Raw genomic sequence first — 24,550 nt, 5'->3', positions numbered from 1 at the left:
TGTATATATTTATAATGCACAATGAATGGATATATTGATGATGCGCATTGAATGGTTAGATCGATGATGGGTACTGAATGGATATATTGATGATGCACATTGAATTGATATATTGAGGATGTGCATTGAATGGATATATTAATAATGCACATCGCATTTATATATTGATGATGCACATTGAATGTATATATTGCTGATACACATTGAATGTATATATTTATGATGAGCACTGAATAGATATATTAATAATGCACAGTGAATTGATATATTGATAATGCTCATTGAACGGATATATTGATGATGGGCACTGAATGTATATATTGATGATAGATATTGTTTGGATACACGGATGATGATTTGTATCTGCATCAATTGATTGCAAGAATATTACCTGTATTTTCAGAAATTGGGTACATTGATAATGTGCACTGATATTAAATATTGATGATCTCTTGGAATGTACACACTTTTAGAGAAAACGCGCTTGTTGTATAACAGAACGCTTACTTGTTCCTTTAGACAGGGAGAATATTGTCCTGCTTGTCTCTTGCAAGGTGTTTGTTTCTTGCTGTATTTAGTATATTCCAACAGTGCTTTCTAATCTGATTCTTATTTATGAGGTTTCTTACCTATTGTTAATTTGCACACAGGTCTATCACATCATTTTTAATAATGCAATTAATTTTACCCCTAATTTGACTGAGAACAATCTTATTTTCTCTTCTCCTGTATTTAGGGTTGAATTGGGAATGGCCTGAATGCTTCCCATAGATCCTCCTAGACAGACATGACATTTCTAGTACAGAAATCCGTTCTGTGAACTGATGCTTTATGGAGTCAACTGGTTCCTTCCTCCTTTCATGACAAACATGAAAAAGTATGGATAATTCATTTTAGCGCCATATTTTGACAGTAAACTTTGGGTTTCACTTTCATTATGGATTTTGCTCCCTTCAATGTGGAGGTTCCTTCACAAATTCAAGTTATTCAAATGAAAATGAAGTCTTCCTCACCAAATGTCTGATGTCTGTCGACCCAATATCATACGGTGTCTGGTCTTTGATCTTTCATGCCAATGATCCTGACGTATGCTTTGTGCGTTTTTATCATAAACCTTTAACACTGTTTGTGATTGAAGGTTGTGGTTTCTAGCATCAAACAGGAATCTCCATAACAAAACTTCTTTATTGTAGATACACTGCAGTAAAGGCGGTGCCAATGTCATTCAGATACAGGTCCAAGAGTTACTGTGCCATGATCCACCCTTGTCCACTCCCTTCACCCAGCCTTGTCCTGTCCTCCACCAAGGTCAGGATGTAGAAAGGATCAAGGGGGCAGGGAGTATTGTGGCCTGTAGCTTGCCTGGACCCAGGCAGTCTTACTCGCCATCTCTTTCATCGCCTGCTGACGTCTCCTTGAAGCCAGTCTTCCACCTCTATCTTTGTGATGCTGTCTGGGGACAGAGCATGAGGTTCTCAGGGCACCTTTGAAATTTGTTGAAAATCAATTGCCCTCTGGCACTACAATCTAGAATATACTGGCCCAAATCCCCTCCTACCCCACAGAAGCACAAGAGTCCTTTCTTAGCTGAAAATTCTTGATTCCTAAAAAGTTGTTTGTGAATCAATCCGCACTCTTGTAATTTCAGGGGTAACTTTTCTTCACCTTTGTTGTGTTTTTCATGTTTCATAAGATTATGGATGTTCTCTCCCATCTGTTCTCATTATCAATTGTCAAAGTGAGGATAAACTGATCATGAATCTTGTACCCTGTGGTCAGTCGTTGTCTTCAAAGCATAAATGGTCCTTTTGGATGAAAAATGTCTGGTGCTTGTACATAAAGTAGAACTGCACTCTCCACATGTAAGAGTTGTAAACTTAAGAGATCTCTCTTATTCCTTAATAATGCTATCCAAATTATAAACTCGTTTTGTTTATTTTGTTAATACTTTCAAACAACAAGTAACTGAGATAATATTCCTTCGTCATTTATAGTAATATAGAAATCTGGCTCAGTAATGACACCTCAGTAATGGACACTGCGTTTGTAAAGTTTCTCATAGTGATGGCTCATCACAGACCTGAAAGGAAATCACTGTTGTTCATTATATGTAGTCGAGGGTTTTTACTGAAACAGTGAGAATGCCAACAATTGGATATTACATAACAATTGTTCACTTACTGAAAGTGAACGATGACTCGTTAATGCACATTTAAGAGTGAGGCACAATTGCTTAATATTGGGCTGCATCTGGCACTCTACCTATAATCAGAGATTCATTGGAATCAACATTTTATCCAATTTTAGGCGCTGTAGAGACTTGAAAAGTCTACGTCTATCAGGGAGCAGTCCAATAACCTGTAGTGTCTGGGAAGGAGTGGTGTCCATTACAGAGCAAAGCCCAGAAGCTTGGGGTTCAGGTGTAGTGTAGCAAATAGGGTCTAGGACTATAGGGTCTGATAATAATATCTAACAGTGTGTGCAGATTGAGTGTAGGGTCTGGTAGTCGTGTTCGACCATATGTAGGGGTTGAGTAGATGCTAAGATATAACATCTTGGAGTTGATGGTTTCAAATTAGTTCCTAGCAGCAACCAGGCGCTTATTTTAATACATATATTAATATATAGGGTGCAGAAGTGCGGGGCTCAGCATTTGTATCAAGTAGTCTGTGGGAATTTAGTGTAATTGTATGTAAATAGTGTAGACATGTATGGACTGACAGTAGGATTCAGAGACTAGCTAGGATTGTAATGACCATCACCCCAATATTCAGAACATAAGAATTGCTTGTGTGTCCTGTTTGTTGGGTTTGCAGTTCTCTTAGTTGACTCTCAGATTCCTACAAGTCTAGTTAGCTCCTCTGCGGTGTTTTCAACAAGTGAACAGGAGTGGGTGGGGCTAACGCTGCTGTTTGTTAGAGTGGGTAGGTGAGATGCTCTCAGACAAACATTTTTAATGAGTAGAGTAAAGTAAATGTGGGTAATAATTTTGAAGTATGGATGATGACATGAAAGAGCGTTGTATGTATGACAAGGTCTTGATACGTCACAGAGAGCCCGCTTATGTGACGCGCTTGTGAATTGCTCCAGACCTTCTGCTCCCACTCACCGCAGAGGTGGAAGGAAACGGGCACAAGAGGCTTCAATAATCCAATTATAATTTGTACCAATGAGTAACTCTGTCATCCCTGGTGATTGTCTCCTTCCATTAAGGATGGGTCGTGGATCTCTCCATCTGTACCTCCTTTCAATTTCCACATCATTCTCTGATCGCACCCATATTTATACGTGTGTTTATTTCTTCCCTTTTTGCTCCTGGTGTGAATATTTGTCACATTTTCAAAGATGCCCTTTACCTAAATCAATGTCCCTTGCTATGATTGGCCCCTGAGTACAGGACCTCCGTGGTAGAGTGGATGTATTTGGAAATGCATTGGCGAAGGTCTCAGCACAAATGACCGACTGGCTTATACTTTAAAACACCCTGTTTGTCTCACTCTAAGGGGAGACTCTGACCACATCTCAAAAGAAGAGAAAACCTTCCTGTCTGCAGCACCGAAAATGTGCTACCTACCTGATGGAAACCACTGAAGAGACTGGCCTCCTGTTGTGCCTAGACTTTGCTTCCAGCATTTTATTCCAGGTCCGGTGGCATCAGTCTCCTGCTGGCCAAATGCGAACGTGGTTCAAGGTATTGTTTGTGGCATCTGTTTCTTCCTTTGGATCCTCCCGCTGGAGGTTAAACAGAGTAGAAAGTCCTGAGGTAGAGGAAGCTACCTCTTCTTTGGAAGAAGGTCAACGGAGAAGCTGTAAGTGGACATCACTTGTGGACCTGGGAGCTGAGATGTGGGGCGCTACTTGCAACTGGAAAATGTGGATTGTAGTCTGAGGTGCCAGCCATGAAGATCTGAGGTCATTTCTGCAAGGTACCAGACCATGCCTTCAACTTTGCAGTATATTCTGCTTAGTGATCTATTGCTGTATTTCAAGGCTTCAGCTCAAATGCTTTCTCAGAATATTAAATATGGTAGAACCCTATTCGGTAGAAACATCCAGGCTTGCACCACTGAAGATTTCTGAGCTGCAGCACAATCCAACCATAAACCTATATCTGACCATGTTCACTCACATCTTACCACAAATAGTAAATGAGAGCCCTATTTATCATTCAGCAGATGGAGTAATTTCTTTTGGCCTCGTGGGGGACTTAATGTCCACCAGGCTCGAGACTACTCCACTCATCAAATTTAGAAATGATCACCAAGTTAGCGGTCATCTCTAAAGCATTGGCAGGAGCAATTTCAATGGTGGGAGCTTTCCTATGACTTTCATGTCATTTGCTTCTCCCAGAGACTTGCTTTCATTCCTCTTCTTGTTCCTTCTGTCTACTCATCCTGCCTGGAAGCCTCACTGCCCTTCTTATTTTCACTTGGGCACCAGACGTATCTTCCTGAGAGATTCCTTCAGTGTTGAGACTGGAATTAGTAGAAATCCTATGCTAGCTGCTCCTTGTTTGTTCTGTATGTGCTTCAGTCTGGGAATTAATTGGTTACTGCTGAACTGGTTCATTGTTGAAAACTCCTGACATTCTGCTTTCCTGGTAGTTTTCACCAGTAGTTGCTTTGAGGGCAATCACTTCACTCTTCCACCATAGTTTCTGTTTCACTTCTCTGAGGCAAGTTGATGGGACCTGTATGACTGTGCCTGGTTTAAAGAACACACTTCACCCTTATTTTTGGTTACATTTATGGACTGCGATGCCCACCGGCCCTCACCATTTCACGGTATGGTGGGACAACATTTGGTCCCACTGCACCTCAACTGTTCCTCTAAATCAGATATTCGCCCTACGCCGGCAATATAAAAGCGGTTTAGATACACTGGTAGTACACCACTGAGTTAGTTTCCTTCCACCAAAGGTATAACGCTGGTTTACTTGTTCACCTCCATTAGTACTACTGATAGTTTTTCACCTCCACTGGTAATGTACCTCTTAGTTGTTCGCCTCCAACAGCAATAATACCATTAGATTACTTATTCTCATCCACTGCTAGTATGACTGTGGGTTAGTCGCTCACCTCAATCAGTATTATACATCTGGATTCGTTGTTCACCTACACCAGCAGCATACCCCTGGGTTAGTTGTTCACCTCAACTGGTTGTATACCTCTGAGTTAGTTCACCTACACCAGTAGTATACCCCTGGGTTAGTTGTTCATCTCAACTGGTTGTATACCTCCGAGTTAGGTCACCTACACCAGTAGTATACCCTTGGGTTAGTTGTTCACCTCAACTGGTTCTATACCTCTGAGTTATATCACCTATTCCAGTAGTATACCTTTGGATTGGTTGTTCACCTACACTTGTAGTATACACTGGGTTAGTTGTCGAACTCCACTGGTCGTAATACCATTAGCTTAGTTGTGTACGTCCACTGGTAGTAAATCTCAGGGTTAGTTGTTCAACACCACCAGTAGAATATCTCTGGCTTAACTGTTCCCTTCTACCCATAGAATACCTCTGGGTATACTGTTCACTTCTACCAGTAATATACCTCTGGGTCAGTTGCCCAGTTAACCAGCTAGTTTACTGATAGTGTAGCTCTGGTTTGCTGTTCACCTCCAACAGTACTCTAACTCTGGGTTAGTTGTTCACCTCCACATATTGTATACATCTGGGAAAGTTACCTCTTCTTGCAGTATACATCTGGGACAGTTACCTCCTCTTGCAGTATACATCTGGGACAGTTACCTCCTCTTGCAGTATATATCTGGGACAGTTACCTCTTCTTGCACTATACATCTGGGACAGTTTCCTCCTCTTGCAGTATACATCTGGGACAGTTTCCTCCTCTTGCAGCATACATCTGGGACAGTTACCTCTTCTTGCAGTATACATCTGGGACAGTTACCTCCTCTTGCAGTATACATCTGGGACAGTTACCTCCTCTTGCAGTATACATCTGGGACAGTTACCTCTTCTTACACTATACATCTGGGACAGTTTCCTCCTCTTGCAGTATACATCTGGGGCAGTTACCTCCTCTTGTAATATACATCTTGGACAGTTACCTCCTCTTGCGGTATACATCTGGGACAGCTACCTCCTCTTGTAGTATACATCTGGGACAGTTACCTCCTCTTGCAGTATACATCTTCGACAGTTACCTCCTCCTGCAGTCTACATCTGGGACAGTTACCTCCTCTTGCAGTACACATCTGGGACAGTTACCTCTTCCTGCACTATACATCAGGGACAGTTACCTCCTCTTGCAGTATACATCTGGGACAGTTACCTCCTCTTGCAGTATACATCTGGGACAGTTACCTCTTCTTGCAGTATACATCTGGGACAGTTACATCCTCTTGCAGTATACATCTGGGACAGTTACCTCTTCTTGCAGCATACATCTGGGACAGTTACCTCCTCTTGCAGTATACATCAGGGACAGTTACCTCCTCTTGCGGTATACATCTGGGACAGTTACCTCCTTTTGCAGTATACATCTGAGACAGTTACCTCTTCTTGCAGTATACATCTGGGACAGTTACCTCCTCCTGCAGTATACATCTGGGACAGTTACCTCCTCTTGCAGTATACACCTGGGACAGTTACCTCCTCCTGCAGTATACATATGGGACAGTAACCTCCTCTTGTAGTATACATCTGGGACTGTTACCTCCTCTTGCAGTATACATCTGGGACAGTTACTTCCTCTTGCAGTATACATCTGGGACGGTTACCTCTTCTTGCACTATACATCAGTGACAGACACCTCCTCTTGCAGTATACATCTGGGACAGTTACCTCCTCTTGCAGTATACATCTGGGACAGTTACTTCCTCTTGCAGTATACATCTGGGACAGCTACCTCCTCTTGCAGTATACATCTGGGACAGTTACCTCCTCTTGCAGTATACATCTGGGACAGTTACCTCCTCTTGCACTATACATCAGGGACAGTTACCTTCTCTTGCAGTATACATCTGGGACAGCTACCTCCTCTTGCAGTATACATCTGGGACAGTTACCCCCTCTTGCACTATACATCTGGGACAGTTACCTCCTCTTGCAGTATACCTCTGGGACAGTTACCTCCTCTTGTAGTATACATCTGGGACAGTTACCCCCTCCTGCAGTATACATCTGCCACAGTTACCTCCTCTTGCAGTATACATCTGGGACAGTTACCTCCTCTTGCAGTATACATCTGGGACAGTTACCTCCTCTTGCAGTATACATCTGGGACAGTTACCTCCTCTTGCACTATACATCAGGGGCAGTTACCTCCTCTTGCAGTATACATCTGGGACAGCTACCTCCTCTTGCAGTATACCTCTGGGACAGTTACCCCCTCCTGCAGTATACATCTGGCACAGTTACCTCCTCTTGCAGTATGCATCTGGGACAGTTACCTCCTCTTGCAGTATACATCTGGGACAGTTACCTCCTCTTGTAGTATACATCTGGGACAGTTACCCCTCCTTGCAGTATACATCTGGCACAGTTACCTCCTCTTGCAGTATACATCTGGGACAGTTACCTCCTCTTGCAGTATACATCTGGGACAGTTACCTCCTCTTGCAGTATACATCTGGGACAGTTACCTCTTCTTGCACTATACATCAGGGACAGTTACCTCCTCTTGCAGTATACATCTGGGACAGCTACCTCCTCTTGCAGTATACATCTGGGGCAGTTACCTCCTCTTGCAGTATACATCTGGGACAGTTACCCCCTCCTGCAGTATACATCTGGCACAGTTACCTCCTCTTGCAGTATACATCTGGGACAGCTACCTCCTCTTGCAGTATACATCTGGGGCAGTTACCTCCTCTTGCAGTATACATCTGGGATAGTTACCTCCTCTTGCAGTATACATCTGGGACAGTTACCTCCTCTTGTAGTATACATCTGGGGCAGTTACCCCCTCCTGCAGTATACATCTAGCACAGTTACCTCCTCTTGCAGTACACATCTGGGACAGCTACCTCCTCTTGCAGTATACATCTGGGGAAGTTACCTCCTCTTGCAGTATACATCTGGGATAGTTACCTCCTCCTGCAGTATACATCTGGCACAGTTACCTCCTCTTGCAGTATACATCTGGGACAGTTACCTCCTCTTGCAGTATACATCTGGGACAGTTACCTCCTCTTGTAGTATACATCTGGGACAGTTACCTCCTTTTGCAGTATACATCTGGGACAGTTACCCCCTCCTGCAGTATACATCTGGCACAGTTACCTCCTCTTGCAGTATACATCTGGGACAGTTACCTCCTCTTGCAGTATACATCTGGGACAGTTGTCCTTTCCACTGTAGTAAATATATAATAGCATTTTTCAATTTTACCAGTAGTATACCTCTGGATTAAGTGTTCACTTCCAGCTGTAATATATCTCTGTGCTAGTTGTTCACGTCCAACAGTTCTAGACCTGTGGGTCAGTTGTTCACTTCCACTGATAATAAACATGTGCGTTGTTCTTTACCTACACCTTTAGTAAATCTAATGTTAAGTTGTTCACCCCCGCAGATAGTATATTTCAGAGTTAGTTGTTCAAGTTAAACAGTAGTGTACCTCTGGGTCAGTTGGTTACCACCACCAGCAGAACACCTCTGGGTCACCTGCTTCCATTATCACCTGGCCTTTAAGACCCTCTACTGCCTCTTCCATCAGAATGCTCTTGGAGGCGTGGTCTGACCTGACCCATTCCACACTACTTCCCATCTCAGGCACAGTAGCTTTCATGTTGTGGTGTGCCTTTCAACTAGTGTACTGTGGTCCTGAAGCTGAGCTCCACATTTTCTAAAACCTTTTTTGCGGGTGCTTGGCCTTACCAATGCCTCTCGCTATGGGTACCACCAGCATCCATCCTCACCACGATACCTCTGAAGATGAGTTGTCACCTCGTCAGACAATACACACTTAGAATCTGCCTTCTTGGATTTTCCACCGGCCTCTACAAAAAAAAGGATGAGGACAGACTCAGCTTGTCAGATTTTCTAAACAACAGGATCAGCCCAGAGCCAGCAAGGTTGTCACTGACTCTTAGGCTTTCAGATGGCAACCTCAGTGATCTCTAGACCAGGCCTTTTAGCAGCCTGCAGTGAGCACATCCTAAGTAGTTCGAGAAGAGTGCAGGTGGTAGTGGTGGACATTTTGGAGACTGTTGCAAGATATGGGCATCTTTACATTCCATGGAGGCTGAGCAAGTTCACCCTTTGTTATTTAGTGTTGGTTCCTCAGTTCTATAGGTCATCTTAGTCTTTGATCTCTATAGGGACCAGGATGGGAAACGTACTCCATTTTCACACTTCCATCTCTTGATTCCTGGATGCAGTCCTCAGTAGGCAGCACCAGTGCTGTTTGGGGGTTGCCGAAGAATGAATTTACCTGGCTACTCCCATGAACAGAAATGTCTGCTGCTCTCTAAGGAGGAGAGCCTAGCTTCACACATTCCACATTTGCCTGTCCACCTTATACAATTCAGAAAGTAGGTGAAGACCTTCCTCTTCACATATCACAGCAGTGCCACATGATACCCACAAACATCCTGTTTCATTGTAAACAATCTTGAATCATAACTCAGGGCTCCGGCTCCTGTGCTCTGTAGCTCGCACCACATATGTACACTTGTGGCTCCTCAACCTCAAACGCCAGAGTAGATAATAAATACCAACCCTTGGGGAAGGGACCCACTCTATGTGACTCTAGGTGGAAACCCTTTGAGGTGTACATAAGATCACAGGCTGAATATCAGCCTTTTTAGAGCACATCCTTAAAGAGAATTTTAGATCTTGTGTAGGTGTGTGCAGACGCAGACCTTAGGGTCCCGTGGATGACATAGAGGCTTATAGGTAGGCCGTGTGCTGCGAGATTTGCTGAGAAGTGGTACCTTAAAGCGTCTCCTAGGGGATGTCCTGAGAAGTGGTATCTCAAAGTGTGGCCGAGTGGCTGTGCTGAGAAGTGATCTTGCGAAGTGAGATGTGCTGAGGAGTGTTCTCGTGATTACACTGAGATGTGGTCTCGTTGCTATGTTGAGATGCGGTTCAATAGCTAACTTGTCAGATGTTGCATGTTCCATGGGCGTTTCATGGCTCAATTGAGATGCAGTCTCATAGCTACATTAATGTGATCTCATTCCTAAACTGATCTGTGGCATCATGGTTAAATTAGTATGTAGGCTGTTTCCTAAGTTAACACATGGTCTCATGGCCATGGTAGTACGTGGCCTTGATTTTAAGTTGAAATGAGTCCTCGTGGCCGTGGTAATGTGTGGCCTCAATACTATACTGAGATGCAGTTGGCTAGTGTGTGGTTCAATCGTAAGTTGTGATGAGGATTGTCGCTACATTAACATCTCATTCCTAAGGAAACATGGAGTCTAATATTTATGTTAGTATAAAGTTTGTAAGTTGAGATGTGATTGTATGTTTACATTTTTTTGCTGTCTCATGTGCAGTTTTATTCCTAAATTGAAATGTGACCTCATAGAAACATTAGTATGTGGTCTCAATCCTAAACTGAGATGGTTCCCTTAATACGTGGTCCCAGTCATGGACTGGGACACTCTATCAGAGTTGCGGGAAGTGGTCTTGACATCAACGTTTTACTCAGTTGAGATGCAGTCTCATAATTACATTAGTATGTCACCTCATTCCTCGGTTGAGATGCAGTCTCATAATTACATTAGTATGTCACCTCATTCCTCGGTTGAGATGCAGTCTCATAATTACATTAGTATGTCACCTCATTCCTCGGTTGAGATGCAGTCTCATAATTACATTAGTATGTCACCTCATTCCTCGGTTGAAATGCAGTCTCATAATTACATTAGTATGTCATCTCATTCCTCGGTTGAGATGCAGTCTCATAATTACATTAGTATGTCACCTCATTCCTCGGTTGAGATGCAGTCTCATAATTACATTAGTATGTCACCTCATTCCTCGGTTGAGATGCAGTCTCATAATTACATTAGTATGTCACCTCATTCCTCGGTTGAGATGCAGTCTCATAATTACATTAGTATGTCATCTCATTCCTCGGTTGAGATGCAGTCTCATAATTACATTAGTATAGTATGTCACCTCATTCCTCGGTTGAGATGCTGTCTCGTGGTTACATTAGTATGCTGTCTCATTAATAGGTTAGGTCTCAAGGTTACTATGGTGTGGGGTCTCAATTATCACTGGAGTCTCACACTCATATTAACGTGTTGTCTCATTCCCAAGTTGCAAAGCGGCTTTTGTTCCTTAAAGGAACTGTTGGACGTGGCCCTCTCCGCAGGGTCAACCCAAAGTTTTTTGCCTTACTCCTCCTGTGTTTTCTGAGTTCCTTCTTTTTTGTTGGCCTTAGGACTCTGTGCACTTTACCACTGCTAACCAATGCTAACGCACCTCTGCTCTCTCCTTTAAACATGGTAAAAATGGCTACATCCAATTGGCACATTTGATGTACTTGTAAGTCCCAGGTAAAGTGGTACTACATGTACCCAGGGCCGGTAAATTAAATGCTACTAGTGGGCCTGCAGCACTCGTTGTGCCGCCCACTTGAGTAGCCCTTTTGGACATGCCTCAGGCCTGCCAATACAGCCTGTGTGTGCCGTTTTAATCCTTAATTTCAAGCTGGCAAAATAAACCTTTTGCCAGGCTTAAACCTTCCTTTTTAATACATATAGTTCACTCCTAGGATAGGCCCTACACAGCCCATTGGGCAGGATGCAGTGTATTTAAAAATGTGGACATGTACTTTTAACTTTGACATGTTAAAACTTTAACATTTACAACTCTTAACTTCATTTTTCACTACTGGAAGTTCTGCCTCTCCCTTAGGATAACATTGAGTTACCTTATTACATTAATAAATAATAGCTTTCAATTGGGAGCAAGTAGAAAGAATTGTCATTTAAATCCCTTTTTAATGGCAAAGATGGATTTTAAGTCACAATTCTGAAAATGCCATTTTGAGAAAGTTGGCATTTTCTTGTGCCAGTTAACTGGTGCCTGCAGCCTGTATCCTGGGTCACATGACTAGGTGTAGCTGGCAGTCCGTCTTTGTATATTGCTCCCAGACAGTGCGACAAAGGGGGAATAGATGTTGGCAGGATGGACCATCTCCGGACTGATAAGGGAGAGGAGCTGTCACATACCACACTTGAACATCACAAAGGCTCTGCCTTAGCACACTCACAAAGGGTTTAGCACCAGTCTTTTGTGCCCCCAGAGAAGCTGGGGCCGGGATAGAGAGGAAGGAAATTCCAAACACTTTTAGGGGGAGGCTCTAATTTCTCCTACTTCAACTTTGGCACAAAGTATAAAAATTGGACCCTCAGACTGAACTCTTCAGTATAATTCTGTGGATACTACAGAAGACGGATGTCCTGCTGCAATGCTGCAATGCTGCTGGAGGCCTGCCCTGATTGCTCAGAGGGAAGACTGGACCTGTTCCCTTCATCCCAAGCTGAAGTGACTTCAAAGTTCAGCTGACTGACCTCCTGTTCTGCGCTAAAGGGACATAACAAGCTTCAGAGGCCTCCCTGCATCTGCTTAGCTGACCTGCTGCCTGGACCTGCAACTGCCTAAGCCCTGCTGGCCTCTGCTTGAGTGAGTTCCTGATCCCACAGAGGTACCCCTCAGGTCCTGGACCCTTGGTGTGGCATGAATTGAACTGCTAGTCACAGAAAAGGAGAAACGCTGAAGATTTGGTCTCTTCATGACCGTGAATGGGCCTTCTGCTTGCGCTGACCACCAACGCGAAGTTCCGGTGAATCCGATTCTTCACACTACAGCAATCACCAGCAACGACCGGCAACACAAGATCTGCACTTCGTGCTGCACTTTAATACTGTTTGAAGTGCTGCATAAATACTTTACATATTGCCGCTAAATTAAGCCTGACTACTTCTGTGCCAAGCTACCAGTGGGTTAGGCACAGGTTAACTTGGGGTTTGCTTGGGTTTCACCCTGACAAGAATTGTGGTTGATGCTCGAGTAGGGTTTCCCCCCCTCAACCAGTAATTCAGTTTTCTACAGGAACCAATGCTGCTCACAAAAAGTTTCCCATTTGTGAATACATCGGGGGAGCAGGTTTTCAGACAGCATTCTGAAAGTTGAAAGGGTGACCAGGGCACCCCTCCCCCTTTGCAAATCAGTTACCACCTCCTTTAAGGTGTTTATAACTGGCCGGCGGTTAGCGGCAAGAATTGCAGTTGCAGCCACTGACACATGCCATTCGGAATCACAAAAAAGATGGGGCTCTCCTTCCTATTTGGGATTTGGTATGAGTTGTTAAATGGAACTTGTGAGTCAGTCATGCATTTTTGACTCGCAAAACTGGATTAAGCACATTTTAGAAACCATTCTCCATTCACAAACCCTCTTGCTTTGCGAATCACAAGGTTTGCAAATGCTACATCATATTGTTCCATTAAAATGTGGTGTCATTCATCAGTGGAGATGAAGTCTTGTGTTTACATTAGCATGACTTCTCATTCTTTGGTTGAGATGCTGTCTCAAGGTTACATTAATAATGTCATCTCATTTCTCATTTGAAATGTAGTCTCATGGTTACTTTAATCTGTCATTTCATCACTTAATTGAGGTTCTGTCACATTGTTGCTTTATTATATTGTCTCATTCCTCATCTGAGATGCTGTCTTATGGTTAGATGAATATGTTATTTTATTCCTCAGTTGAGATGCTGTCTCATAGTTACATTAAAATATGGTCTCATTTATCAGTTGACATGAGGTCTCATATTTGTATTAGTACGGCATCTCACTCCTAGGTTGAGATGTTACCCAATGTTACATTAATAGTGCCCTCTCAGTCCTCAGTCCTCATTTGAAATGCGGTCTCATAGTTACTTTGTTATGTTTTCTCACTGCAAGTTGAGACGCAGTCTGATGGTTAAATTGTTGTTGTCTCATTCCTTTGTTAAGATGTGGTTTTATGGTTACACTAGCATGTCTTCTCATTCCTGAATTAAAATGCAGTCTCATGGTTACATTAACATGTCTCTTTATTCCTAAACTGAGATGCAGTCTCATGGTTACAATAATATTTTGTTTCATTCTTAAACTGAGATCTTGTTTCATGGTTACATTAACATGTCATCTTATTCCTAGCCTGAGATCTTGTCCCATGATTACATTGATGTGTCATCTCATTCCTTGGTTGAGATGCGATTTCATGGCAACATTAATATGGTGTATCCTTCCTAATTTGAGATACAGTCTTGTGATTACATTTATCTGTGATCTCATTCATCTCATCAGCTGAGATGTGATCTCATGGTTATATTATTATGTTGTCTCCTGCCCAGTGCTTAATTTGTAAATAAAAATGTGCCGGTGCCCAAAGCCATCCTCTTAAACACGCGTCTGCTGTAATTAAATGTGTGAACACAGATAACTGAGGCAGCATAATCCTGAAGCCATCTCGGGCCTCTTTAATCCATCTACAGCCCCTTACTGCCCTTTCAGCTCATTCTTGCAGCTTTTTGTTTTCTCCCATTGTGACGTGTTTTCGTTTTTCCCTTCATCCGTCTTTCCCATATGTGTCTTTTGCTCGCAGTAAATGCTTAAGGCAGAAAAATAAGTGCCGGCCCTCTGAAATAAGTACCGGTGCTCCGCACTAGAAACAACCAGCACAAATTAAGCACTGCTCCTGCCTCATTTGTATGTATGTATGTATATGGTATTTTTGTTGTGCCAACCTATCCAAAAGGCAGCGGAGTACTCTACATGGTCAAACATTAACATAAAGTCAACGATTAAGAGGCGAGGAAGCTGTTTTTTTTACGGTTAGTGCACTGGGATGTAATATTCTTCACAAAAGTGCATCTTGAATTCTTCTAAACTGGAGCATCAGAGACAGGTATGCTTTCCAGATCCTGGGTGCAGAGATGGAAAAGGCCTGCAGCCTTGCATTTTTCTTTTTTAAGACTTCTTAGTCTGCAGCCGGATGGTGGCCTTGCTGTTGGTGGGCCGAGATCCACCAGAGATGCTGGGCTTGTCTGTAAGAAAAGCGGGGTACGTCTGGATTGCTTTGTAAATGATGCAGCTGGTTTTGAAGGTGGTTCCGGCCAGCAAGTTGGTGCCTATGGAGTTCCGTCAGGATAGGGGTGATGTGATCTCAATTCTTTAGGCCAGGGATACTCAAAGTACGGCCCGCGGGCCTCATGCAGCCCCTCTGACCTTTACATGTGGCCCCTGGGGCAACAGGAGGATTGGGCAGCTGTTTGCTCGACTCCGCACTAACAAAAATATTAAATACACGCACAATCATTTATTTCAAACTTAACTGGTGTTAAAGAAAGGAAGTAACTAGGGACTCCTGCACTTAACTTTAGAAACGCCTTCATTTTTAAAGGCATCTTGCAGCATAAGTGTAAAACTGAGACAGTCTCATCAAAATGTATTAAGTGTATTTAGTTAACATGCAGAACCTTTTCGCCTTAGTACAATTTATTTTATCAGTGCATTGAGAGGTATTCATTTTAAAGTGATAGTTTTCAAACATAAATTTGGAAACATTAATTATTTCCCTTACCCTGAGAAAACCACCAACAGTAAATTAGGCAAGTCACTGGGTATGTGCACTTTATGGGTGGCCTGGGTTCCTATCATACATAAACAACATTATAGGTTATTAAAAAATCAAACATAGAAGCAGGTTTTGTGAAGCGTGCACAATGAATCATGTATTTCGAGGTCATCTTAAATGTGATAATGCAGAAAAAGGAGGGAAAGTGACACTAAACAATTGCCTAGGATAACAACATTTGGAAAAGTGGGTAAGCCGGGATTAATTCCAGGTTTTCTGGTTTCCCATTGTTTTTTTCAGCCACTAGATGTATATCCTTTGCTTCCTCTACACCTACCTTGCCACCAATCCCCCTAGTCACCCCACCTGACCGCCACCGCCCTGGCATCAATGCGGCCCCCAGGCACGTCACAGACCAAACTTTTTGGCCCCTGGGAAAATGTTTGCGAGTACCCATGCTTTAGGCCATGGGTGAAACGTGCTGCAGCATGTAGGAAGCCTGTAAGGGGTGTCAGTGTGGAGTCTGGGAGGCCATGGAGCAGGGCATTACCACCACCCAGATGCAAGATTATGGTCCCTTGAACAGCACTTCTGAAGTTGTTTTTCTGGAAGAAACATTTTCACTTTATTTAGAGAAGAAAACTGGTACCAGGCTGTCTCCTTGGGTGTTTGATTGTGTTCTTTGGACACAGTTCAATTGAGATGCTGTCTCGTGATTACATTAATATGTCATCTCCTTCCTTTTTTAAGATGCAGACTTGCGGTTACATTACTATAGTATCTTATTCCTCATTAAAAATTTGCCTCAAGGTTACATTAATTACATAATCAAATTCCTTGGTTGAGATAGGGTCTCACGTTTATGTTAAAACTTGGCTTCATTCCTCCATTGAAATGCACTCTCATAGTGGCACAAGTAGGTCCTCCCATTCCTTGTTCGAGTTGCTAACTCGTGGTTACATTAATTCATGGTGTCATTCCCCAGTTGAGATTCTGTCTCATGTTTACATTAATATATCATCTAATCCCTAAGTTAAAATGTGGTCCCTGGTTATATATCAACACGTCGTCTTGTTCCACACCTAAGATGTGCTCTTACGGTAACATTAATACATGGTCTCTGTCCTCATGCTAGATGCGGTCTCATTATTACATTATTATGTGGTCTCAAACATCAGTTGGATTGCCACCTCGTGGTTACACTAATAATGTTGTCTCATTCCTTGGTTGAGATGCTATCTCTTGGCTACACTAGTAACATAGTCTTGTTCCTTGATTGAGATTAATGTGCCCCCTCTTTCCGAAATTGAGATGCGGTCTCATGGTTACATTGAGAACACTGTCCGAGTCTTCATTTGAGATGTGGTCGTATGGTTCCAATAGTATAAGGTGTCACTCCTCAGTTGAGCTGTGATTTCATGGTTACATTAGTGTGTGGTCTCATTTGGAATGAGACGATTGCTGAGTTGAGATGTAGTCTTAGAGGAACATTAGTATATCGTCTTGTTAAGAAGAAGACAACATGATGTTGGATTCCTCAGATGAGATGAATGCAGTCTTGTTGTCACATTAGTACGTGCTCTCATTATGCATGAGATGACATGATGTTATCTGATTCCTCAGATGAGATGCCGTCTTATGGTCACATTACTATGCTGTCACATTACGCATGAGATGACATGATGTCTGCTGGTTCCTCCATTGAGATACAGTTTCATGGTGACATTAGTAAATGGTCTCATCATGCAGGGGGGACATGACATCTGATTCCTCAAATGAGATGCAGTCTCATCGTCACATTACAATGTTGTTACATTACGTGTGAGATGTCATGACATTGTCTGATTCCTCAAATGAGATGAAGTCTCATGGTCACATTAGTATGTAGTCTTAATATGCATGAGATGACGTGACATTGTCTGGTTCCTCCATTGAGATGCAGCCCAATGGTCACATTAGTACCTGGTCTCATTATGCAGGGGTGAAATGTCTGATTCCGCAGATGAGATGCAGCATGGTCACATTAGTATGTAGTCTCATTATTTATGAGATGAACTTAAGTCGTCTGATTCCTCAGTTGAGCTGCAGTCTCATGGTCACATTACCACATATTCACATTGAGCATGAGGTGGTATGATGTGGTCTGGTTCCTCCATTGAGATGCTGTCTAATAGTCACATTAGTATGTAGTCTCATTATGCATGAGATGAAATTAAGAGCCACATATACGAAATACAGGTTTTGCGACTCGCTAATTGCAAGTCAGAGAGCGACTCGCAATTTGCGACTCGCAAAACCTTATGTACAACAGTGTCAATGACACTGTTTGCGATTTGCAAGGGGGTCGCAAATGACCTACCTCATGAATATTCATGAGGTAGGTCGCAATTTGCGACCCCATTGGGAATGGCCACCCTCACAGGGATGGTGGCTTGCTGGAGACAGCAGACCACCATGTCTGTGACTGCTTTTAAATAAAGAAGTTTTTATTTTTAAAATGCAGCCCGTTTTCCTTAAAGGAAAACGAGATACATTTCAAAAACAAAAAATGAAAAACTGTTTTTGCTGCCATTCACAAAAGGGAAGGGATCCCATGGGGACCCCTTCCCGTTTGCAAATGGGTTAGCATCAGTTTGAAACTAGTGCTAACTGCAATTGTTTTGCGACCGCATTCGCGGTCACAAAACAATCATACATGGGACTGCGACTCGCAATTAGGAAGGGAATACCCCTTCCTAATTGCGACTCGCAAACCCTTTTTGCGATTCGGTAAATAGATTACTGTATCGCAAAAATGGGTCTGTACATCCCTAATTGCATTTTGCACGTCGCAAACGGCCCAATTCGCCATTTGCGACGTGCAAAATGCTTCGTACATGTGGCCCTAAGTCATCTGATTCCTCAGTTGAGCTGCAGTCTCATGGTCACATTACCACATCGTCACATTGAGCATGAGATGGCATGATGTTGTCTGGTTCCTCCATTGAGATGCTGTCTAATGGTCACATTAGTAAGTAGTCTCATTATGCATGAGATGAATCTAAGTCGTCTGATTCCTCAGTTGAGAAGCAGAGCAATGTTTGGAGCTGGGTACCCTGAGCTCTCATCCTGGCTTCCTCAGTGGTCCACACGTTGTGACTAATTATGAACAAATGACGTCCTCCCTGTGCCTCGGCTCTGGAATATGTGAACATCGGGTCTCTAGAGAACCTAGAAACAGACCCGCCTCCGGCAGCCGGATCGAATTACAAGACGCTTGGATTCTAATTTTAATTCATTTGACTGGTGCAGTCTTTGTGCGGTTCCAACTCTTGGCCACCAGGAGGCAGCACTGCTCTGTAGTAGATCCAACCTGCAACTCATCTGGGAGGGAATGTGTTTTTCTAACATATTTCAGAACATACTAATTAATTCTCTTTAAAACGGCAACGTACCGCACAACGGGGTCTTTCTTTGTCGAGGGAACAGGCAGGCGAAGAAGAATCAGGCGACATTGGACGCCCGTGGAGCTACGCCTTCAGGGCCTGGGTTCAAATACACCACGAGGCCATCTGCTGACTTAACCCCCAGACTACCCTGGCACAGGGGCCAGGCAGACCTTAGGCACCAGGTATAGTCTTCAGCCAGGCCGCAGTGCACATATCCTGGGGCCCATGCACAGGGTTTGGCCCCATATACAGGATGCACACAGAACCTAAGGCTCCATGTGAAGGGTGCACATATGTTCTATGATCGAAGTGTCTACAACCCATTCTTTTTTAGTAAAAGCTACTTTTCTTGATGAAAGTCATCCAGAGCTATGATTGTTATTAGACTTTTAATACTGACCACATCAGACAAGTTTGCATGTTTGTTTCAAATATAAACTTTTCAGATATTGTAGGCTGGGCTGCACACAGGAGAGCTACTTATGCGTAGCTCGAGAACTACTAGTAGCTCACGAGCTACTCCTTGGAAACCCCAGAATTACCCTATGGTTCCATCTACATGGTTTAAAGTTTCCATGGCATCAGGTACAGAGTGTATTCTGACCCCTAGGCCTAGGAGATGGGGGGGGGGGTGTAAAGTTTCTATGGCCTCCGGTACTGGGTGTACACAGACCCTATCTCGCCACATACGGAGTGCCATGTACAGCCTGTTGTCTGACCATTAGGCCCAAGAGAAGGGGGTTTAAAGTTTCCATTTCCTCGGGTACAGGATGTATTCTGACCACTAGGCCTAAGTGATGAGGGTTTAAAGTTTCTATGGCCTCGGGTACAAGGTGTACTCTGACCCCTAGGCCTAAGGGACGGGGTTTTAACATTTCTATGGCTCGGGTACAGGGTGTACTCAGACTCCTAGGACTAAGACGTGGGGGTTTGAAGTTCCCAAGGCATCAGGTACAAGGTGTACTCTGACCTCTAGGCCTAAGGCAGGTGGTTTGAAAGTTTCTACGGCCTTAGGTTCTGGGTGTTCTCTGACCCCTAGGCCGATTAGATGTGGATTTAAAGTTTCTATGGCCTCGGTTACAGGGTGTACTCTGACCCCTAGACGTAAGAGATGGGGATTTGAAGCTTCCATGGCCCTGGGTACAGGGTGTACACAGACCCTATCTCACCACGTACAGTCCCCTGTACACTCTGTTGTTTGGCCCAGTGGTGTAACAAAACATGAAGCCCCCCCCTGCAAAGTAAATGGAGGGCCATCCCCTCTGGTCTCACTCAAGAGCTCTCAGGACAGGGCACAGTGCTGAGGGGGGCTCCTGGAGCTCAGGTGCCTCCACACCCTGGGGACTACAAGGACCTTTGTTACACCACTGGTTTGGCCATAAGGCCTATGAGGTGGGGGCTTAAAGTTTCTATGGCCTCAGGCACAGGGTGTACTCTGACCTCTAAGCCTAAAGGACAAGGGTTTTTAAGTGGCTCATGTACAGGGTGTACTCTTACCTCTAGGCCCAAGTGATGAAATTTGAAGTTTCTATGGCCTCAGGTACTGGGTGCACTCTGACCCATAGGCCTAAGAGATGTGGGTTTAAAGTTTGTATGGTCTCAGGCATGGGGTGTACTCTGATCTCTAGGCCTAAGAGATGAGGATTTCAAGATTTCATGGCCTCGGGTACAGGGTGTACACAGACTCTATCTCACCACTTACAGTCCCATGTACACTCTATTGTTTTGGCCCAGTGGCATAACAAAACTTGAGGTGCCCCCCTGCAAAGTACATGGAGGGCCCACCCCTCTGGACTCACTCAGGAGCTCTCAGGACAGGGCCATGTGCTGAGGGGGCCCCCTGGAGCTCAGGGGCCCCACACCCTGGGGACTGCGAGGACCTTTGTTACAACACTGGTTTGGCCCTAAGGCCTAAGAGATGGGCTTTAAGTTTCTATTTCCTCGGCTATAAGATGTACATTAACTCCTAGGCCTAAGAGACGGAGGTTCCATGGGACGCCTTCCTAAGGCAGAGTAAGGCAACGCAATGATTTGTGTGGCTAATCAGGGCCACGCAAAGTGGCCTTGGGTGGCTTCATAAATCACATGTTAGTTTTGCATCGCTCTTGCACCACGTTGCTTGGTGCAAGATCGACGCAAAGTAACTCGTAAATATGATCTAATCCAGTTACAGGCTGAACACATATCCTATAGCTGGGCTCAGAACCTTTATGCAGAACCTGTCACCACAGGTAAAACGTGCACCCAAGTCCTACCTCAGGCACAGAACCTAGAGACTTCCGGTGGTCCAGGAGTGCAGGGGTGCTGTAGCACCCCCGGAATAACCTTGCAAGAGGTCAAAAGGTGAATAATCAACAAAGAGGCCTTTCCATTTTGTTTCTATCTCGTCAGATTTACTGCGCATTCAGACACAGAGGTCAAACGTCAGGCAGTGTCTTCTGACAAACTTCTGCTTGTTCTTATCAACATGAGGATTGGTGGTTACATTTAATTCTCTTCCTACAAAGTGAGAGGCTTTTGCTACCAAGTGACATCCTCCGGGGTACAGAGAGTTGGAAAGGGGAAGGCTGCTTTGTGTCGAATATGTTGGACAACCAAATTGAAGTAATTGTTTATGAACTTTACAAAACTTTCAACATATATCAGCAGCAAGTCAAGAGCAGATAAGGCTTATTTTTTTTCTGAGTCTGAATTGTGATGACATGAGGATCAAAACAGTCAAGGGCACTTGAACTGTGCAGTAAAAATGCCCACAAACCATATGTGGACAAGTTCTCCATTGTTTGTGAGCCCCGGTAACCATGCATGTGTGATGAACATGTGATGGCCACTTCAAGAGGACATTCCACTCCTCTCTGCACATGGCAGTACTTTACCACGCCAGGCTATACTCCTTTCTTGGACCCCTGGGCTCATACTGCAGCCCTGGCACCCCCAGCAGAGAGGGCTGGGCACACCAACTGACTGTATGACGCGCTTCGATCTTAACAAACCCTGTGACGCCAACGGCCTCTGAAACTTGTTCCAGCACCAATGCAGTGGTCATTGGTACAGACACGCCCTAGACCACGGGAACAGACTTAACCGTACCCCCATAATCACAGGATGCAAACACACGCTGTGAACTCAGGTACAGGACGTACAGAGCCCTCGCCTCTCGTCTCAGGTGCAGGGTGTACACAGACCAACAGGCCATGTGGCCTCAGGGGTAGGCTGTACAAATACACTATGGCCTCAGGTGCCGGGTGTACACAGGATCTGTGGCCACAGGTGCAGGGTGTACACAGATCCTGTGGCCTCAGGTGCCGGCGGTACACAGACTCTGTGGCCACAGGTGCAGGGAGTAGACAGATCCTGTGGCCTCAGGTGCAGGGTGTACAAGGATCTTGTGGCCTCAGGTGCAGTGTGTAGACAGGCCCTGTGGCCTCAGGTACAGGGTGTACACAGACCCTGTGGTCATAGCTGCAGGGTGTAGACAGACCCTGTGCCCTCAGGTGCAGGGTGTACATATACACTATGGCCTTAGGTGCAGGGTGTACACAGGCCCTGTTGCCTCAGGTACATGGTGTACACAGACCCTGATGCCTCAGGTGTAGGGTGTACACAGACGCTGTAGCCTCAGGTTTAGGGTGTACAGAGACTCTGATGCCTCAGGTGCAGGGTGTACACAGACCCTGATGCCTCAAATGCAGGGTGTACACAGACCCGGTGGCCTCAGGTGCAGGGTGTACACAGACCCTGATGCCTCACGTGCAGGGTGTACACAGACCCTGTGGCCTCAGGTGCAGGGTGTACAGAGACCCTGTGGCCTCAGGTGCAGGTTGTACACATACAGCTATTACTTTAATACACGTTGGATTTGGTATTTGCATTTCTAACTTGTCTTTGGGATACTTATACTGCATACCCTGAGCCCTGAAGAAGTCTAGCAAGACGAAACATGTGTTGGCTGTGCTGTTTGATGATCGGACAGATTACTCGAAGACAGGGACTGGTTCCCAACATAAAGTTAGACTAAAAGTCTAACTTTAGACCTGAAGGCTAAGTTCAAACCTAAAGTCTAACTTTACACCTGAAGTCTAACTTTACACCTAAAGCCCAAGTTTAGACCTGAAGTCTAAGTTGAGGCCAAAAGTCTAACTTTACACCTGAAGCCCAAGTTTAGACATGAAGTCTAAGTTAAGATCAAAATTCTAACTTTGCTACTTTTTGGTGTTCACAAAGGTAAGTTGCTACTAGCAAATAAAGTAATAAAGTTATTAGAAGTAACTTAACTTTGTGAATACCGACAAGTAGTAAAGCTAGACTTTAGGTCCAAACTTAGGTGGTCATTATGAACACGGCGGTAACAACCGCCGTGTTCATGCTGTTGGTCAAAACACTGACCGCCAGCGACCCCGGAACCCCGCCGGGCAAATAATGAACATTTCTGTGGGCCGGCCGGGACATTGACGACGGCTCCACATGGAGCTGCCGTCAATGCCTCTGTGCGGCAGGTGCAGCTGAACCCGTCACGCAGCTCACTGCCCAAAATTCAGGCAGTGACTTGCGCGATGGGGCTCTGCCCCATGGCCCCTGCACTGCCCATGCAAAGAGCATGGGCAGTGCAGGGGTCCCCAGGGGTGCCCCAGGCCCCCCCTTCTGCCAGCCTTTCCCTGGCAGGTGAATCCGTCAGGGAAAGGCTGGTGGAAATGGAAACATTATCCGAAGGGTAGCGCAGCTACCCTGTCGGATATTGCTTCCACTCACCGCCAGGCTGCCTGACGGAGGAAGCCTGGCGGTGAGTGAGGGCTGTCGCTGGTGGCCTTCCCTATGCACATAATGCGGCGGGTTGGCCTGCCATGCCGGCAGGCGGATTCAGCCGCCAATGCCGGCATGGCTGGCCAATCCGCCATGTTCAAAATGAGGGCCTTAGACTTCAGGTCTAAACTTAAGCTTCAGGTGTAAAGTTAGACTTCAGGTGTAAAGTTATACTTTAGGTCTAAACTTAGACTTCAGGTGTAAAGTTAGACTTCAGGTGTAAAGTTAGTCTTTAAGTCTAAACTTAGACTTCAGGTGTAAAGTTAGACTTTAGGTGCAAACTTAGACTTCAGGTCCAAAGTTAGACTTTAGGTCTAAACTTAGACTTCACGTTTGAAGTTAGGTTTTAGGTCTAAACTTAGACTTCAGGTGCAAAGTTAGACTTTAGGTCTAAACTTAGACTTCAGCTGTAAAGTTAGACTTTAGATGCCAAGGTAGACTTTAGGTCCAAACTTAGACTTCAGGTCTAAACTTGGGCTTCACCTGTAAAGATAGACATGAGGTGTAAAGTTATACTTTAGGTCTAAACTTAGACTTCAGGTGTAAAGTTAGACTTTAGTTCTAAGACTTCAGGTGTAAAGTTAGACTTTAGGTCTAAACTTAGACTTCAGTTGCAAAGTTAGATTTTAGGTCTAAGACTTCAGGTGTAAAGTTATACTTTAGGTCTAAACTTAGACTTCAGTTGCAAAGTTAGATTTTAGGTCTAAGACTTCAGGTGTAAAGTTAGACTTTAGGTCTAAACTTAGACTTCAGGTGCAAAGTTAGATTTT

At 44.3% G+C, this 24,550-nt stretch overlaps 1 protein-coding gene across 8 annotated transcripts in view; it reads left to right on the top strand.

Moving 5' to 3' along the window:
• The window catches only part of SYNGAP1 (synaptic Ras GTPase activating protein 1), a 738,530-nt gene that overhangs the window by 166,591 nt on the left and 547,389 nt on the right, over positions 1–24,550 (top strand). The gene's annotated exons all lie outside the window — the stretch shown is intronic.

This window comes from Pleurodeles waltl, chromosome 6 (assembly GCF_031143425.1).
Source record: "Pleurodeles waltl isolate 20211129_DDA chromosome 6, aPleWal1.hap1.20221129, whole genome shotgun sequence".
Taxonomy (NCBI): Eukaryota; Metazoa; Chordata; class Amphibia; order Caudata; family Salamandridae; genus Pleurodeles; species Pleurodeles waltl.
The sequence above is the reverse complement of the archived record's forward strand: the minus strand, read 5'-3'. Positions and strand labels throughout refer to the sequence as shown.